We start from the raw sequence: 12,506 nt of genomic DNA on the forward strand, positions 1-12,506 counted from the left end.
CATGCATGATAACTACCATACATGTCAAATTCGTGCTGCCTGCTGTTTTAAATGATTGCAACATGCAGCCAGCACTAACTGAACGGTTCATTGGCTTCATGCATCAGCAGGGGACGCTAGTGCCTCGCATAACTTAAAGCCAGCCTGCACCTCTTATAGGGGAGGTGCATTGAGGCTGCTGGAGGTGGTGAGAATATTTTCAAACATGTGCTGTGGAAGCTTCAATAATGGCTGACCATGGTAGAGAGATTGCACCGAAATTTTCAGACACTGCACTGGAAATCTAGATGGAACAGGTAGAATTGAGGAGAGATGTCCTTTAGCATTAGGGGCATAGGAGGCCCTCCAGATTCATGCTCAGGCGGCAGTGGGAAGAGATAGTGGTGGAGGTCAATGCCAGCCATATAACTTCAGGAACCTGGATACTATGCAGGAAGAAGTGTAATGATCTCACATTAGTTGTCAACGTCAGTGAGTTCATCTTCAAAAGCCATATCTTACCAACTGCACCACTAGCCTCATCCACTGCTCAATTCACTACACCCCCATCACACATCTACCAACACTCTCCATAAATGAGGTCTCAACCCTACCATTTATATGCTTTACCGACCATTACACACTTAGCACTGTAGCACTGTTGCAAGCCTCACACCATCATCTCACAGCTCACACACCGGCAGCTATTCAACCATGATAGCCCCATCACCCAAATATATCACATGACAGTCACTGACATACTTTCTTACAAAATAGATGAATTAATAAAGCAGATAGAAATTAATAGGTTTGATCTAATAGCCATTACGGAGACGTGGTTGCAAAATGACCACGGTTGGGAACTAAATATTCCAGGATACTTAACTTTTAGAAGACATGGGCAAAATGGAAAAGGAGGAGGGGTAGCCCTGATAATAAAGGATGGGATAAAGACAGTTGAGAGAAAGGACCTTAGCTCAGAAAATCAAGAAGTAGAATCAGTTTGGGTGGAGCTAATAAACAGCAAGGGGCAGAAAACACTAGTGGGAGTTTTTTATAGGCCCCCAAACAGTAGTGGTAATGTAGGGCACAGTATAGATTTGACATTTAGAGGTGCATGTAACAAAGGTAATACATTAATCATGGGGGACTTTAGTCTACATAGAGACTGGGAAAACCAAATTTGCAGTAATAGCGTGGAGGACGAATTCATAGATTGTATACAGGTGGTTTTCTAGATCAGTATTTTGAAGAACTAACTGGAGAACAGGCTATTTTAGATCTTGTATTGTGCAATGAGAAAAGGTTAATTAATAAACTTGTAACAAAGGGGGCATTAGGGAAGAGTGACCATAATATGATAGAATTTTACATTAAATTTGAAAGGGATTTAGTTAAATCCGAAACTAGGGTCTTAAATCTAAACTAAGGAAACTACATAGGTATGAGGGAAGAGTTGGCTAAGGTAGAATGGTATGACGGTAGACAAGCAATGGCTAGCATTTAAAGAATTAATACATAATTTACAACAAACATACATTCCTTTAAGGCACAAAACTCCACAAGAAAAGTGGTCCAACCGTGGCTAACAAGAGAAGTTAAAGATAATATTCAATCAAAGGAAGAGGTTTATAATGTTGCCAAAAAGAGCAGTAAGCCTGAGAAATGGGAGGATTTTAGAATTAAACAAAGTAGGACCAAGAAATTGATTAAGAAAGGGAAAACAGAATATGAGATTAAACTAGCAAGAGACATAAAAACAAACTGTAAAAGCTTCTGTAGGTATGTAAAAAGGAAAAGATTAGTGAAAATGAATGTGGGTTCCCTACAGGCTGAGACAGGAGAAATTATAATGGGGAATAAGGAAATGGCAGAGAAATTAAATAAATACTTTAGGTCTGTCTTCACGGAAGAAGACACAAAAAACCTCCCGGAAATGGTGGAGTACCAAGAGTCTAGCAAGAATGAGAAACTGAAAGAAATGAGTATTAGTAAAAAAAAGTACTGGAGAAATTAATGGTACTGAAAAGCTGATAAATTCCCTGGACCTGATGGCCGACATCCTAGGGTTTTGAAAGAGGTGGCTATAGAAATAGTGGATGCATTGGTTGTCATCTTCCAAAATTCCATAGATTCTAGAATGGTTGCTGCAGATTGAAAGGTAGCTATTATAACCCCTCTATTTAAGAAAGGAGAGAGAAACCAGTTAGCCTAACATCATTAGTAGGGAAAAAGCTAGAATCTATTATTAAGGATGTGGTAACAGGGCACTTAATAAATAATAATAGGATTGGGCAGAGTCAACATGGATTTATGAAAGGGAAATCATGTTTGACAAATCTGTTAGAGTTTTTTGAGGTTGTAACTAGCAGAATAGATAAGGGGGAACCAGTGGATGTGGTGTATTTGGATTTTCAGAAGGCATTCGATAAGGTGCCACACAAGAAGTTATTGAACAAAATTAGGGCTCATGGGATTAGCGGTAATATAGCGAACAGAAAACAGAGAGTGGGAATAAATGGGCCATTTTCGGGTAGGCAGGCTGTAACTAGTGGGGTGCCGCAAGGATCGGTGCTATTCACAATCTTTATCAATGATTTAGATGAGGGGATCAAATATAATATATCCAAGTTTGCTGATGATACAAAGCTAGATGGAAATGTAAGTTGTGAGGAGGATGCAAAAAGATTTCAAGGGGAGATAGACAGGCTAAGTGAGTGGACAATAACATGGCAAATGGAATATAATGTGGAGAAATGTGAAGTTATTCACTTTGGTAGCAAAAATAGAAAAGCAGAATATTTTTTAAATGGTGAGAGATTGGGAAATGTTGGTGTTCAGAGCGACCTGGGTGTCCTTGTACACGAGTCACTGAAAGTTAACATGCAGGTACAGCAAGAAATTAAGAAATCAAATGGTATGTTGGCCTTTATTGCCAGAGGATTTGAGTATTTAGAAGAATGAGAGATTGTCTTATTGAAACATATAAGATACTGAGGGTGCTCGACAGGATAGATGCAGAGAGGATGTTTCCACTTATGTGGAAATCTAGAACTAGGGGGCATAGTTTAAGAATAAGAGGTCGCCCATTTAGAACTGAGATGAGGAGCAATTTCTTCTCTCATAGGGTCATAAATCTGTGGAATTCTCTGCCCCAGAGAGCTGTGGAAGCTGGGTCATTGAATATATTTAAGGACGAGATAGATTTTTGAATGAAAAGAGAATGAAGCGTTTATGGGGAGCGGGCAGGAAAGATCAGATCAGCCTTAATCTTTTTAAATGGCAGAGCAGGCTCGAGGAACAAATGGTCTACTCCTGCTCCTATTTCTTATGTTCTTATGTTCTTATAAGAGTAAAGACGTTTTACTGCAATTATATAGGGCCCTGGTGAGAACGCACCTGGAGTATTGTGTATAGTTTTGCTTTCCTTACCTAAAGGAGGATATACTTGCCATTGAGGGAGTGTACTTGCAATGATGGTTCACCAGACTGATTCCTGGGATGGGGGATTGTCCTATGTGGAAAGATTGAGCAGACTAGGCCTATATTCTCTAGAGTTTAGAAGAATGAGAGGTGATCTCATTGAAATATGAAAAATTCTTACAGGTCTTCACAGGGTAGATGCAGGGAGGATGGTTCCTCTGGCTGAAGAGTCTAAAACCAGGGGTAACAGTCTCAGAATAAGGGGTCGGCCATTTAGGACTGAGATGAGGAGAAACTTCTTCACTCAGAGGGTGGCAAATCTTTGGAATTCTCTATCCCAGAGATCTGTGGAGGCTCAGGGGCCGAAATTAGTGAAGGCCCCCACCTACTCAAGTGCCGCCCAAAGGACTGCCAATGGCCTTTGGGCGGGGTTTTTTCAAAAAGGGCGGCGGGTGAAAAAAGAGGGACATATACCGCCAATCTGGGAGGCAGCCAGCGGGAGCTCCCAATCCCGGCGGCAAAGGCACTTGCCGCCCCAGTGCCACCGAGGATGGAGTCCGGCCATGGAGGGTTGAAGACCTGAAAAGGAAAATTAGAAATAAAAACTTCGAAACACCTTCAAGGAACCCCATCCAGATAAGTCGTGAACAGAAAATGTTAAAAAAATGTTTACTTTTTTTTCAGCTCTTCATACTCACCATCGGGGATAGAAGAGCCTCCAGCCAGCGGTCCTTCCCCGTTCTGGCGCCGACTCCCACTCGCATCAATATGGCATCTCGGTGGGCGGGAGGTCAGTTGCGCCACGCGGCTATCCGCTGTCATCAGCGGGCAGTTTCTACCGGTTCTCCCCTCACAACCGCTCCACACCAAATGGAAAGTGGCACTGGATGCAACTTCAAGAGGAATGTCGGGGCGGTGAGTGGCAATTGGCGGCAGTCGGTGTAAGGCCATCAATTTCGGGCCCTCAATCTTTGAGTATATTCAAAGGTCAATAGATTTTTGGAAGGGGATCAAAAGATATGGGGATAGTGCAGGAAAGTGGAGTTGAGGTAGAAGATCAGCGATGATCTCATTGAATGGCGGAGCAAGCTCCAGGGGCCAAATGGCTCCTAATTTTTAAGTTCTTATGTTCTTATGAAGGTGATGCATTACCGGAGGCAGAAGGAATTAACTGGAGGTGGATAAGCGGCCTGCATGCTTTAATCCCTATGGAGGAGACAGTGCTGGCTAACATGGGAAGAGGCATCACTGACGCTGTAGTCACCGGCGGGGCTGAAGTGATTGATGATGAGGGTATACGCATACCTAATCCTCCTGCTCTCATCACAATTCTCCCTCATCCCTCAATCTCTTCTAACTGAGAATCTTCAGAGAGTGTAAGCATGCACTTCTTACATCCCCCAAACTCCCCTCACCACAAACCAACCCTTTTCCATTTCACATTGCAGATACTCAAAACTGGTACTGCCCAGACAATGGAGGAAGAGGAAGAAGAAAGTGAAGCTGAAACAATACTGTCACTCGATCTCATAGTCGCAGCCATCAGCTCAGATACTGACACTTCATGTATTTTGGAGGATAGGATGGAGCTGATGAGACACCGGGCATAAGTGTGCAGGAGTGATGGCGGGAGGAAAGGATAGCGCAGGTGTCAACTTGCCGGAGTGCGAGGTCGCACACTAGTCCTGCTGCAGAGGTTTCAGATGAGGACTTTGATGGGCCAGGCTACAGAAGAAGACTGATGGGTGTAATAGAAACATAGAAACATAGAAAATAGGTGCAGGAGTAGGCCATTCAACAAGATCATGGCTGATCACCCACCCCAGCACCCCCCCCCCCCCACACCCCTAGACCCCCCCAGCCGCAAGGACCACATCCAACTCCTTTCTGAACACATCCAATGAACTGGCATCAACAACTCTCCGTGGCAGGGAACCCCACAGGCCAACAATTCCCCGAGTGAAGAAGTCTCTCCCCATTCCAGCCCCAAACAGCCCACCCCCCATCCCAAGACCGTGCCCCTCCCCCCCCCCCCCCCCCCGGCACTGGGTGTACACACACAAGAGTACCCAAATGTCTGGTGCACTGGGATATCTTCCGGAAAACCTGCACTCAATGTCAAGGAGCATGGAGAAGTCCAGCACCAACTTGGCACAGGGCTTTGCGCAGAGCTTGGAGCCCATCCTTTCCAACATGGAACGGGTGATCACCTCGATCAACACACCTGTGAAACCCAGCATGCTGCAGCGTGTGATGGCCAACATCACACTTTGCATTGCAGCACAAACAGCTTCCACCAAATGTCTGAGTGCTGCATTGGAAGCTGAAATTGTTTTCTTGTAATTTCAGCTTGCTGCCATCATGCCTCTGGATACCAGTGTGGAAAGAGGCTTCCAAGGCATCACAGCGCTTCAGCAATCTGTTCTCCAACAGATTACTACGATTGCAGAGACGCTGCCCCTGGAGAGTGGCAGTGGCTTCATGGAGTATGAACCTGCTGTCCTCTCTCAGGATGACAGCATTCGTGCTCCCACCCCTGCCACTCCGCCAGTGCCCTTGATGTTACCTGTCAGCCAGTCCAGATTGCAGCAGCTAGGCTGAGATGGTGCAGTCTGAAACCGGCCATTCTAGGCCCAGAGCTGCGCAAGATCACCTTCCCCCAGGCCATCTGCAGTCTCCTCAATTGGAGGTCAGCAGCCTTCCACCACCCATGCTGTAGCCACAGGGGAAGCAACTAATAGACGCACTAGGACAGGCAAAGGCATACAGAAGAGGTAATAAGGGAATGAAGAAGGGTGCTTTAGCTTTTTTCTGTATGCATTATGTCATGATTTAATTTATAAATTTGGATTGTAATGTGTATTTTATGTTGGCTTTTATTTTGCATAGTAGCAAAGAGGATGATGTGATGGTCAGTGACAGGGGAAAGGTAAGGACTGGGACTGTTCGTGAATGGGGATGAGGTTACTTGTATTGCTCATTAATTATTTGATCACTTAGAGCCCAGACAGAAAAAGGCTATTCACATTGTTTCCTCCCTTCCTCTTCCTGTTCCTCCACATCCTCATCCTCCACTTCTTCCTCTCCTCCTCCTCATGCTCCTGCTCCTCAGCTCCTCACCTGCCCCCTCCCCTGAACTTAACCACACTCTTGTGCATTTATTCTTTCAGATAATCAGCCAGCACCACAGCAGCCTGTTCCTCTGCCTCCTAGTGGCAGCAATGCGGGAGAGGAAGAGGAAGGAGAGGAGACACCATCACTGTGTCAAGCTCAGCAAGCTGCCTCCAACTGTGTAGACATGACATCGCTGGAGGAGGCCATGTTTGAGGGGTTCAATGTGAGACCCAGCAGCAGGCAGCAACACCATGGGGCAAGGAAAGCTTGAGGGCCTGCTCCCTGGAGGGTGAGTTCATGTCTGAGCTCTGCTCAGTGGGACTTAGATGAGGACCTCGATGTGGAGACTTTGGCCAGACGATCAGTGGGCATGCACTGCGCGCTTCTGGGTGCAATAGCAAGAGTGCCCGAGAGCATTTTGAGGAGTCCAGCTCCAGCATTGCACTTGTTTCCCAGCACACCTACGAGCCCATCCTTGGCAACTTGCAAAGGATGGTAGACTCACAGAGATCGTGGGGACCCAGACATCATGACACGTGTCATGGGTGAGGTAGCAGCAGTTATTACATCACAAGCCGAAGTTACGCAACAGCTTAGTGCTGTAATGCAGTCAGTGGTTGGTGGCATGCAAACTCAATCTGCTCTCTTGCAGACTCAGATGGATGCCACGTAAGCACTGACAGCTGCCATCGTCTCTGGTTTCCCCACAGTCCAACGGGAAAGTCACGGTGCCGAAGCAGGCCAGCAGTCCGTGCTCCAGCAGATTGCTCCGGATGCTGAGGTGCTGCCTCGGGGGAATGGCAGTGCTGCGGTTGTAATGGAAGTTGTTGTCCTCTCTCAGGATGACAGCATTACAGCTCCCACCACTGCCACTTTGCCATTGCACTTGGTGCTGTCTGCACCCCAGCCATCCGAGACGGTTGCCGCCCAGCCCTGAGGTGGTGCAGTCTGCAGCCGGGCCTTCCAGGCCCAGAGCTGATTGAGGACATCCTGCTAGGCCATCTGCAGTCTCTGTATCGCACAATGAGCAGCCTTCAACTTGCCTTGCTGCAACCACTGGGTCCACGTTAAGGAGGAGGAGTAGGCCTGGGAAGGGGGAATAGCGAACGGGAGGGAACTCATAATAAAAAGGTCATAAGATACTTTTGCTGACATCGTCAGCTGAATTATTTGTAAATAAGTTTCTGTTGTTATTTGTGGCTTCTTAAGTTGAAAACCAAAGATTTGTTTGTAAATATATTGCTGCTGTTGGTTGGGGTTTCTTATGTTTTAAAACCCGAGGGTTGCTTGTAAATAAATTGTTGCTGTTGGTTGTGGGTAGTCATGGTTGATGTTGTGGGTGAAATTAAATGGGTAACTTGACATTTCAATGTTTGTGGTGTTTCTCATTTGGCCTTTGCAGGGTGATAGGGGCTGCGCTCTGCACATAGCCATGTTTCACGCTGCGCAATCACAATGTAATCTCTGCTTTAGTGGAACCGCTGTCAAATGAGACGGCCACCCATGACCCTTGCAAAAGCAACATTGAAACCTCCCTCCTCTGGTGTTGCTGATCCTCCTCCTCTTCATCCTCCTCTTCTGCCTCCTGCTCCTCCTCCCTCTTCCTCCTCCTGAGGTGTACCTGCAATCCCTGGTGGCAATTGCCTCTGAATGGCCAGGTTGTGCAGCATGCAGCACACAACAACGAAAAGGGAGACTCTATCAAGGGAGTACCGCAGGGGTCCACCAGAGGAGTGGTCAAGGCAGTGGAACCGTTGGTTCAGCACCCGAATAATCTGCTCGATCAGGTTCCTGGTGGCTGCATGGCTCTCATTATATGCATGCTGAGCAAGAGTGTTGGGGTTGCGCAAGGATGTCATCGACCAAGTGGCGAGTGGATAAATCTTCGAGCAGCCAACCGCAAACTCCATGTGGTGGTTGGAATGGTGCTGGGACAGTGGTCTGTCGCAGGATGAATAAATTGTGGGTTCATAGAAACATAGAAAATAGGTGCAGGAGTAGGCCATTCGGCCCTTAGAGCCTGCACCACCATTCAATAAAATCATGGCTGATCATTCCTTCAGTATCCCTTTCCTGCTTTCTCTCCATACCCCTTGATCCCCTTAGCCGTAAGGGCCACATCTAACTCCCTCTTGAATATATCCAATGAACTGGTATCAACAACTCTCTGCGGCAGGGAATTCCATAGGCTAACAACTCTCTGAGTGAAGAAATTTCTCCTCATCTCAGTCCTAAATGGCCTACCCCTTATCCTAAAACTATGTCCCCTGGTTCTGGAATTCCCAACATCAGGAACATTCTTCCCGCATCTAACCTGTCCAGTCCCATCAGAATTCTATACGTTTCTATGAGATACCCTCTCATCCTTCTAAACTCCAGTGAATAAAGGCCCAGTCGATCCAGTCTCTCCTCATATGACAGTCCAGCCATCCCTGGAATCAGTCTGGTGAACCTTCGCTGCACTCCCTCAATAGCAAGAACGTCCTTCCTCAGATTAGGAGACCAAAACTGAACACAATATTCCAGATGAGGCCTCACTAAGGCCCTGTACAACTTCAGTAAGATCTCCCTGCTCCTATACTCAAATCCCCTAGCTAAGAAGGCCAACATACCATTTGCTTTCTTCACCGCCTGCTGTATCTGCATGCCCACTTTCAGTGACTAATGAACCATGACACCCAGGTCTCGTTGCACCTCCCCTTTTCCTAATCTGCCAATCAAATAATATTCTGCCTTCGTGTTTTTGCCCCTAAAATGGATAACCTCACATTTATCCACATTATACTGCATCTGCCATGCATTTGCCCACTCACCTAACCTGTCCAAGTCACCCTGCAGCCTCTTAGCGTCCTCCTCACAGCTCATACCACCACCCAGTTTAGTGTCATCTGCAAACTTGGAGATATTATACTCAATTCCTTCATCTAAATCGTTAATGTATATTGTAAAGAGCTGGGGTCCCAGCACTGAGCCCTGCAGCACTCCACTGGTCACTGCCTGCCATTCTGAAAAGGACCCGTTTATCCCGACTCTCTGCTTCCTGTCTGCCAACCAGTTCTCCATCCACGTCAGTACATTACCCCCAATACTATGCGCTTTGATTTTGCACACCAATTTCTTGTGCGGGACCTTGTCAAAAGCCTTTTGAAAGTCCAAATACACCACATGCACTGGTTCTCCCTTGTCCACTCTGCTAGTTACATACTCAAAAAATTACAGAAGATTCATCAAGTATGATTTCCCATTCATAAATCCATGCTGATTTAGTCCGATCCTGTCACTGCTTTCCAAATGCGCTGCTATTTCATCCTTAATGATTGATTCCAACATTCTCCCCACTACTGATGTCAGGCTATAATTACCCGTTTTCTCTCTCCCTCCTTTTTTAAAAAGTGGTGTTACATTAGCGACCCTCCAGTCCATAGGAATTGATAGACTGTTGGAAAATGACCACCAATGCATCCACTATTTTTAGGGCCACTTCCTTAAATACTCTGGGATGCAGACTATCAGGCCCCGGGGATTTATCAGCCTTGAATCCCATCAATTTCCCTAACACAATTTCCCACCTAATAAGGATATCCTTCAGTTCCTCCTTCTCACTAGACTCACTCTCCCCTAGTGCGTTCGAAAGGTTATTTGTGTCTTCCTTCGTGAAGACCGAACCAAAGTATTTGTTCAATTGGTCTGCTATTTGTTTGTTCCCCATTATAAATTCACCTAAATCCGACTGCAAGGGACCTACATTTGTCTTCACTAATCTTTTTCTCTTCACATATTTATAGAAGCTTTTGCAGTCAGTTTTTATGTTCCCTGCAAGCTTCCTCTCGTACTCTAGCCAGTATAGTGGGCATTGACGATGAGGATGAGCTGCCTGTGGTCGCACACCACCTAAATGTTCAGAGAATGGTGGCCTTTGAGGTTACAGAATACCTTTGCATTGTGATGAGGTGCCCACAATGCAACATGGGTACAGTAAAAGGCCCTAAACCATGAGAGAGCCCGCTCTTCTTGCAAAGCCACATGAGCGTTCCTGCTGCTTCTGCCTGGTCATGCTAAATGAGATGTAATCCCTTGTCCTGCTGTACAGAGCGTCTGTCACATCCCTGATGCAGCAATGGATGGCGAATTGTGAAATGTTTGCTATATCCCCTGCTGTACCGCCAGCATAGAAATCGAGAGCTACTGTGACCTTAACTGCCACTGAGAGCAAAGTCCTGCTCCTGGTATGAGGCTGGAGCAGGTGGCAGAGCTCTGTGACTACCTCCTTGCTGAAACGGAGCCTTCTGAGGCACTGCTGCTCTGAGAGATGAATGGAGGATAAGTGTTCCTGGGAGGGCAAGACCTCCTGTTGCAAAATATGCGGCCCCTCTACCTGCCTCTGGCCACATTTGGCATTCTCTGTCTCTGTAGCCGCTGCTTCCAAAGTAGTTGGTGGATGGTAAGGTGCATTGGCAGCACAGTACACATAAATGAGACAAAGCAGGAGGTCTAAATGTTCTGAGAAATGCTACTGATAAAACTGTAAGAGCAGCAACAAAGCAATGATGATCATAATGTGAGAGTAGTCAAAACACTATCTGAAATGGTAGCAATCAATCTGACCTCCCAATGACTCAGTTTCTCATCCCTTTAAATATCATCCCAGGAGCGACAACCACACGTATGAACGCTTGCTTTTTCTGGCATCATTAATGCCAAGCGCTATGTGAAGCGAAGCAAAGCCAATCAATATTGTGAACGGGGCGCTAGTTGTACGGTCATTGATGTCACGGACACATTTGAGCTACAGGGCCAGGTGCTAAGTATTAGCGCTGCTGGTAAAATGATAACGAATTTTGTGAACGGTGCTAAAATCGATTTGCCCGGGTGATAATCCAGTATTGCTTCAGTAGCGCCCCGCTGTGGCACGAGGTCATGAGTGGCCTTGAATGTCCTGCTAGTAGCAGTCATTTAATTTGTAAGGCTATGGAGAAAGAGCTAGTCTAATTGAATAGCTCTTTCATACAACCGGCACAGGCATGATGAGCCAGATGGCCTCCTTCTGTGATGTATGATTCTATATGATTGTACTGAGCCATGGCTGACACTACATGGAGAGTATTCCATCACACTCCTGACCTGTGCTTTGCACATGGTGGAAAGGCTTTGGGAGTCAGGAGGTGAGTCACTTGCCACAGAATACCCAGCCTCTGACCTGCTCTTATAGCCACAGAATTTCTGTGGCTGGTCCAGTTAGGTTTCTGGACAATGGTGACCCACAGGATGTTGATGGGTGTGGATTTGATGATGGTAATCCCATTGAGTGTCAAAGGGAGCTGGCTAGATTCTATCTTGTTGGAGATGGTCATTGCCTGGCACTTGTGTTGCACGAATGTTACTTGCCACTTATCAGCCGAAGCCTAAATGTTGTCCAGGTCTTTCTGCATGTGGTCATGGATTGCTTCATTATTGGAGGAGTTGCAAATGGAACTGAACACTGCAATCATCAGCGAACATTCTGCCCTTATTGCAGGGTGTTTGTTTTCCACTCTAATTTGATTCATAGACCTTGGGAATTACAGCAATGACTCCATGTTTAGGCTTAAACCCAACTGTTAGTTTATTACACAAAAAAACAACAAAAAATTACAGAAGAAGATTTGTTAGAGAGTGATCGAAGACATACAATCACCCATCCAGCCAGTTGCTACTATTGTCGATTGTAGGCTCGTGGAGCGAGGGAAGATGTTGGGTTCCAGCTGCTTGCTTCATTCGTTGTTTCTTCGACCTGTTGTTCTGAGGTGTTTCTTTGACCTGTTGTTCTGACCTGTTATTCTGACCTGTTCCTCTGAGCTGTTGTTCTGAGCTCTTGTTCTCTGTTCTTACATATATATCCATTTGATTATACTAATCTCCTACTGGGCTGCTTTCCAGTTAATGCATCTGGATGAGTCTCGATGACTGTGATGATGGGGCTGGATCTGGTTGGATGGCCACAATTTGCATCT

The sequence above is a fragment of the Pristiophorus japonicus genome, chromosome 5, assembly GCF_044704955.1.
Source record: "Pristiophorus japonicus isolate sPriJap1 chromosome 5, sPriJap1.hap1, whole genome shotgun sequence".
In the NCBI taxonomy this organism is placed as follows: Eukaryota; Metazoa; Chordata; class Chondrichthyes; family Pristiophoridae; genus Pristiophorus; species Pristiophorus japonicus.